An 8,546-nucleotide genomic window follows, 5' to 3' on the forward strand; every position below is an offset into this window, starting at 1 on the left:
CTGGATTGCTGTATCTACAAAGTATACTCTACATGTACATTATTCCTGGGAGTTGAAGTTGAGTTGGTAATTAATATGGGATAAAATCCCTGTAGCATGTTGCATGATACTTCAAACCACTAGCACAACACAGTTTGTCCGGTCCTGTAAGCTGCTGCATGCACCTTCAGTCTTTGCTATGATTTGTCATCTACGGCTTTCGTCAATTTCTGTCCTTATGAAAGTACAAGATGTCAGAGCCCCTTGGCATCTCAATCTGCTTCCTTTGTGGCAGGGTATTTCACTTTGTTGCAGACAATGCAAATATGTGACAGCACATCTTTGGAGTGCTGCTGTGGCTGTTCAGTTGAACAAATACTTAACCGTTATATGCAAGTAGATGTTTTTTCCTTGGGAGTACATCCTCATCACTGCTTGTGTCCATGTCAGCAACTGCATTTGAGATACAAAACAAATGCGATTCAGTGTATGTGTAAAATATTTCCAGCATTATCAAAATGAAACTGCTTATATTGCCAAACAAAGGGTTTCCATGTGTTAGCCTAAATGCAATGTTTGTGATGCGAGAAATTAACATATAGGTGAGTTTGTCTAAGGGGTACTACACCCCTGCCCAATTTTGTGCCTATTTTTTGTATTTTCTCAAATATTAGAGTGCATTGATTGGTGACAAGTAATATGTATATTATAGGGGCAAGGACTGCAACTCTTGCACTGGACATTTTATTTCAGCACAGACAACAGTTGTGGAGTTACAGTCAAAAATGAGGGAAAACCAGTATTTGATCAATAAATCAATAACTACTTGCCTTGAGTCGCTGAATTTTCAGTGCAGTAGTTGTAGTCCTTGTATGCCCCTAACATATACATATCTTACTTGTATCAAATGCCCTATAATTTTTGAGAAAAATGCAAAAATAAGCACTAAATTGGCCAAGGGTGTAGTACCCCCTTAACCTGACCGACTGACGACTGTAAAAAAACCTCTGCTGAGTGTGATTTTTTGTTTCAATCAATGTGCACAAAGGGGTATATGACTCCAATTTGCCACTAAGTTTGCTCAATCTGTGGGAAATGTTGATTACAGCGAGAAAAGTGAACCAAATTATTTTGAATTTCTCGAAATAGGCAACATTTGCTCGAAAAGATCAAGTAAAATAATTGTCACAATATTTTGCTAAATTTCTGACATAAACACAAAAGTTCTCCTGTGTTGAAACCATGAAACGCAGAGTAAAAATGACTGCACTTACCACCTACCGTTTTGATATTTTAGTGTTCTCTATCGTAAACTAATGAAGCTCTCAGAGCCCAATTTTATGCTAGACTGGAGTGCGGGTGGTGCAGCCCCCCCAATTTGCAAAAGTATACAAAAAGCCCCAAAATGTAATAATTTGCAAGCGATTTTTAAAGCTTTTTTGGTCAAAATTTTTGGAAGAAAGTCTACTTCCACAAAATTGCCCCCCCCCCCAATCAGCACCCCCCACAAAGAATCATGGTTACGGTCTTGACAAAATAAACATCTTCCCCATAAATCCATTATCATATTATTATTAGCCTGGGAATGCATAAGTTTCACTTAGAGGCTTTGCAATAATTATGAGCCTTAGGGGAGGGTACCGTATATATATTTTTTTTTGGGGGGGGGGGTTTTAACGAGCCAAAAGGTGAGAGGGCAAGCAATTTTGGCTGGCTGGGAATGGGGGAGGTACAATTTTGGCATACATTTACAGAGCACCCTTTAAATTACACATGCTAAAATAGCAACACACTACAGAAACGTTTAAAAATGTACAATTTCCTGCTCGCTAATCATGTAATTATAAATCTGAGAAAAAAGTTTGCAAATTGGGAACCCAAAAATGTGGCATGTGCAAAGGGGGAAGGGGCAAAGATTTGTTGGCAGGCCGAGGGGGGGGGGGCAATTTTTGGTGAGCCAAGAAGGGGAAGGGATTTTTGGCCAGCTGAGAGGGAGGGGCAAGCGATTTTTGGCACATATTCATGCCGGGCCGCCTTTAAAATAAAACGCTCTAAAAAGGCTTAGGAAAAAAGTACCGAAACGCTTTTAATATGCAAATTTTCTAGCACGCTGCACTCGCAAGAGGATCTAGGCCATTTAAGGTTTGCAAATTGGGATCCCAAAAATTTGACATGTGTAAAGTTGGGGGAGCAAAGATATTTTGGCGGGCCGGGCCGGGGGGGGGGGGGCAAGCGATTTTTGGCAACCGTTTGGAAATCGGGGCTCACAATTTATTGCACCGCCCGGCCATCTTTTAGAATACCCTGGTACCATCTTTTTACATTCACAGTGTATGTGTATGGGTCGTTCATAAAAGATGACATTGAAAATCTGCAGTGGTAGGTAGGGTATTCCAAAAGAAATCCCACCGCCCCATATTGCACACAGCACAGCCCATAGTACACATATTCATAGCTGGCTTCATTTTCATGCTTTATATTAAAATCAAACATTACCTGGTTCAGGTTGAAGTTTTTGTTTCTTCTGCATCCTTTTGACCTTGTCTTTGTGCGCCGGGGTACGAACGATGTGTCTTAATGGCTATAACATCTTCTCTGGTGTGGTTATACATGTTATAATAACTATGATAAAGACTGCCGAATTTTGATCGCAACGTTTGTGATTCTTGTTTGAACATTATGCTATAGCTAGGCAAAATAATTCCATTGAATGATTATAGGGACTAACATTCACGGATAACTGGACAACAAATTTGAGCAGCAAACAGTCAGAAAAGTAGGAAAGAATTGCCATGTTTAGTGCATGATGATGATCATGATGTGAGTGATCTAACTTTTCTTCGCATGTTTGACCTCTGTGGGGAAATTCCCACTATGTAGTCTCATTCATATTACTTGTGCACGCTAAGCGCAATAGGACGTTAATAGGACGTGACATGAGATCGTACGTGATGATACTGATAAATATTTATATTTTTGGGCTTTAAAATGGCTGAAAAATGTCTTTTTTTCTAAATTCTTGCAAATATTGCAAAAAGCAACAATAAAAATTAGGTTTACTATGCACAGTTGAAGTAGAATTGTCATAAGGAATTACTTTCTGCCTCAAAATAGATCACGTGTCATCATGGGTCAAGGACGAATAAATAAAATGGCGTGCCATTTAAAACCATATTAATTATACGAGCTAGCTCGACTTTCTACCAGAATTGGACTCAAAATAGACTATAAAAATAGTCTATTTCAGAAGAAAATGGAATATCTAAACTGCAGGCACTCTGAGGAAAAACAATGTGAGTATAAATATCAGAATTACCCCAGAAACCGACGTTTTTCACGAAACATCTAGACTGCCAATTTACGAGAAACAACTTTCTCGCTTTTTTACATGTGTCTCACTGTGTTTATATCACTTGCAAACTTCGGTAGCAACCAAAATATACACATAGAGTGACTTGAATAAAATTCGGTTGTAATGCGCATAATGTTTGCAAGAAATGCCGACGGTCAGACCAAAATTTTGAGCATGTCATTGTGAAAAACGATTCTTAATGCGAAAACATACATAAAACCGACAGAAAACAGCAAAATGGGAAGACAAATTCAAGTGTAATATTTAAATGGAAAACTCGCAGGTGCTAAAACCATACTGAAATTTTGTGTGTATGTATGTATAATAACTGTCCAACAGCGATTGTTTCTGACATTTCTCTTTAATGAAAAATGTGCAAAAAACCGATTTTTCACTAATTTGCCCCAAAAATCTGACCAGATATAAAAAAAAAAAAAAAAAGAGTATACATGGCATGTACTGACCCATGGCAGTTATCACACATGATAATGAGTGTAGGGCATCTTTACTTTTCGACAGGGGCTACCCTGACCAACGTCGCTACCCCAGCCCTTAATATATTCACTTACTTTATCATGTACAATATAGGCTATATAATGATATTCCTGAAGCATTAGTTGTCGTAATCCTCTGCTAGACAATATGGGTGCACATATTTGTGCTTTCGACATGCCATGTCATGCTGACTAGCTTTTATAAAAATAGTGCAGTAGGAGGGATTTCAATCAAATATTTCTGTGTGTAAAAACTACAATCTTAGATTTCTTGTGTTGGGACACGTGGTCAATTTTACTCCTTGTTTCCATCCCCAGTCACGTAAACTTTAATGGACGCTTTTCAAATAATGTTCAACCCTCCTGTATGTTATATCCCTCCCCTTTCCCCACCAATCAATGTTGCAGAGTTCAACACGGAGCCTGATGATAAGACCCCGATCAACATTGTCACGGGGAAGGGGGATCGATTTTAGTTCATGGTCCTAAACTGTCCCAAGACTTAATTCTATGATTGTAGCATCTGATTTATAAAGGAATATATTAAAACCAACTGTGACAGATGATTGGCGTTTTGAATCAAAACCATTTACTCGAGCAAAACGCCAATCATCTGTCACAGACATTCACAAATCCGCCATCACTGAACATAGCCTCTACAAATCACTCCATCAATTGGGAGGACACAAAAGTGATTGATCGTGAAGCAGACAAGACCACCAGGTGGCTGAAAGAAGCCATCTGGATCCGCCGAAAAGGACAAGATACTCTAAACAAGGACGAGGGGGCCTACTCACTCAACAACATCTTTGACCAACTCATCACGCCCTCTACGGTGCTTCCTGTTGCCTATAAAAGCAAGCTGTCAGATGTGATGAGTTGCCAGTCTGAAGAAGCCACTAGTGTAGTGGTGAAACATCACTAAAACGTGAGTAAACCAACTTCGTTTTACTTGGAATTGTTCAAAATGAACAAAATTCACAGTTGATATCAACATTCCTTATGAACTTGTTCAAAGAATAATAAACTTTAGAGTAATTTTTGTGTAAAGTGTAAAAATCCATCGCCTCTTCTTGTCGAAGGGGACAATAAGCTTGTATCTCTATATGATTCAAAACATTGTACTTGTCAGCCACCAAATGAATGTATTGCCCTACACTAAACGTTATTGCACATAGATATCAAAGAACCGGGACAAAGACCTGGATCGCAATTCTATATAATCAATTCACAATCAATTCACATCATGCTGATCACTAATTTCTCTAGAATTTTCACGTCATGATGATCACTGGCACCAATAACATTAGTGTCTTTGAAAAGAGCGGAGTATTCAATCTATCATTACACACACATACTCGTACAGTGCATCCTGCTTATAGTATGGCGCAATACATTTAAAAAGAGTGTAAACCCATTGCTGTGGTAATTAATCCTGTTACGAATATGTAAAAAGAGTCACATGCAGCGGCCGACACGTGCATCATTTTATGTACACGAATAGGTACAAATCAACGCTTGACTGGAGATGTTACCTTTATGAAAAGGAATGGTTGATCCCATTCCCTTGCAACGTTTATGCAATTATGGTATTCGTGTACAGGGCGCACAAGGAAAGAAAGAAGGAAGAAGAAGATGAAGAGAAAACTTTTTCTCCGGGTGCGGTTTTGAACCACCGACACCTCGGGTGCCAGAAACGTGCACGGGCCTACTTTACCACGGGGGTTTAGCTTGCCCGTCCAAGCTTTCCGTCGCCATACCAATGTTCGCATGATGACGCAATCGCATCACGTGGAATACCCGCCCGTGCATATGATGTTGGAACACTCCTCCCTACGCCAAACATAAATTCGCACAGCCCATTTCATGAATATTTTTTTTTAAAAGGGACATTTAATTCGGCAGAGGTTGGCCTCGAACCCACTCCTTAACTAGCCGGTATCGTGGCTACAGTATACTTCCAGCGCGGTAACTCATAAGGCATTGGATTGTTCCAGTTTGCACCAAAAATCCGCATAGAACCCCTAGATTTATTTATGAAATTAAAAAATAAGATTACCACGGTAATATCTTGATGTGTTCTATGTAAATTTTACATAAAATTTTACCGTCTTTTTCAGTCTTCATTTTCCCTAGATAAAAAAATGGCGTTTACAAAATTCAAATAAATACTCTATCTTCTATACTAGATCAATTGTGAAGTAAGTAGGTATCCAAAATCGTTAAAATAGATGTATAGTTTAGATTAATTTATTCCTTTACCTATCTGACATTACAGTTTTTACACAAAAAACATTTATTTGAAAAACCCAACACTCATTTCCCAGAGAGGTCACAGGACTACCGTGACCAGTGCAATAATTAGCATTAAAATCAAGGTTTTTTTTTACGTATGTTTAGAAACACTTGGCCAATGGCGTAAGCTGCTATGCTTTTGTAGTTGAGGTTTTTTGATGTACGTTTAGGGTTAATATACACATATAGGAAGAAAATTAAGGTGTTATTAAAGAAAATTATTTGAAAAATTAAAGGGGAAGTTTGTGTTAAATAATAATAATAATAACAATAATAATAACAATAAAAGATTACGACATGTTTACCTAATGGCAAAGTGCCCCGGCAAAGTGCACTGTGTTATGTAAATATTAGTTTTATTACCCATGATTGCCAATATGTTCCACAACATCATGTGTACGTAAGAGGTAAAGTAACTTTCTTCTCAATGTGTTGTAATAAAGTCACTACATTTTGGAATTGAAATAAATACATAATGAAACGTACTGAAGACCTATAAAGCCAATAATTTATATACTGTGTAAGAATTTGAGACAGAAGGAAAAAAATTAAAACAGGAAATTTCTACCAATAATATATAAACCGTGATTAAGGATACGCTGGTAAATGGCTTATTTCCACTACCCATGCTTTAGATTAGATAACTGTCCTTGGACCGTATCATATAGCATATAAAGGGGGAATTTTGTATTTAAAAATACATTATCATAATATAAAAAGATTACGACTTGTTTGCATATTGTTAAAGTTCACTGTGTTATGTAAATATTACCTATGATAGCGACTAACTGTATAATAATGTTAGTAAACGCCAATAAAACATAATGCACCCTGGGAGTCACAGGGAGGCAATGGTATATGAATGTGAAAATGATCAAATCAATTCAATAATATCTTCTGATATAAGGAACAAAAAAGTTAACCATTTCATACTGATTGGACCAACATACATGTCAAATTCCTCCTCTCGATCAGCGCTCGAAATAAGGCGCGTCCCCAGGGGGGGGCACTCACATTTTTTTTGGGTAGGGTGTGCCACCGCCAGTTTCGAACTCGAGGTCTAGGGAACTGATCGCCCGTCAAATAGGGAGGGTCTAGGGAACTGATTGGCCGGTCAAAAAAGGGGGGTCTTGGGAACTGATCAGCCGCCAATGGGGGTCTCGAGAACTGATCAAGGGTAATTTTCAACTTTTTTTGTTGCATTTTTGCCACAGATTTTCGAAAAAATCAATTTTGATTCTTGTCAATAATTGTGCATCGAATTAAGTAGGCCTATATCGGGATGAAAAATAAATTAAAATGTATCTCAACATCTGGACCTGGATCATTCCAAGCAGAATGTCTGCATCACACTTGAATCCAGATTAGGGACCGATCGTTATTTACGGCAGGGTGGGGATGGGCGTTTTGGAAAAAATATCAACAAAAATTTTCGCGTTCCCCCCTCGCGTCCGCTCAAAATTTCCGCGTCCCCCCTTGTTTTCCCAATTTCTCCATTTAAAACTTCACAATACCCCCTCCTGGTTCAACTACTAAAAATTTCAGGTTCCCCCATCTCAAGACTAAAAAAAACCTGTGACCTGTGTTCCCCCTAAATTTTCCCATTACCCCCCTGCCATAAATAACGATCGCTCCCTTAGTAGGGAGCCTACAGGGATCTATTCTATACGATGATTTTTATTTTTGGGTGGATCATCTAGAAAGGATAAAATTGAGAAAATATTCTAGGTATGACTTGTAGGCTTACTTACCAGAACACGATCATGTCAGAAATTAATATTTTGTTCTGGGTCTGATTATTCGGACTAACTAGGCCTACTATAACATCCAGATCATAAGAAAATGACAAATAGCCTAAATTCCCTGTACTGGCCTACTTTCTCACCTACTGAATAATTATAGCAGCAGTACTACAAGCAAACCTGAGATTGCCGCAAAGAAAAACATTTAATAGTTTTATGTGAATGGATCGAGCCATAAATGTCAAGTATGCAGAATTCGGCAGTCTTTCCACCAGGCTGATAGATCGAAAATCACTTCTAAATTCACTATTCGGGCCAGCCAATGAAGTGTACATATTTGAGGTACTATAGTCATAATATTTACTTCCAGTTTTATTCCCAATGATGGTCTCAATTCATCAAAATGTTCATGTCACCATCAGCCGAAAAGTCCGATGATTTTCGCTCAAGTTTTGAGTGATGTTTACATTTTGAAAACAATCACAAAACTGGCCCAGTGTTGCCTATAAAGGAGCCCAAAATTCACCTTATTCCTTACAATGTGTTAAATGGGGAAGAAAATGATGGAGAATCCCCATTGAAGGAAGATTTTGGGCTTGCAAAAGTAGCTTTTGGGCCGATATTTTGGGCTTGTAAACGTAGCGCGGAAAACATGCCAATCTATTGTCAATGAGAGCGGATATG

Source organism: Amphiura filiformis, chromosome 11 (assembly GCF_039555335.1).
Source record: "Amphiura filiformis chromosome 11, Afil_fr2py, whole genome shotgun sequence".
NCBI lineage: Eukaryota > Metazoa > Echinodermata > Ophiuroidea > Amphilepidida > Amphiuridae > Amphiura > Amphiura filiformis.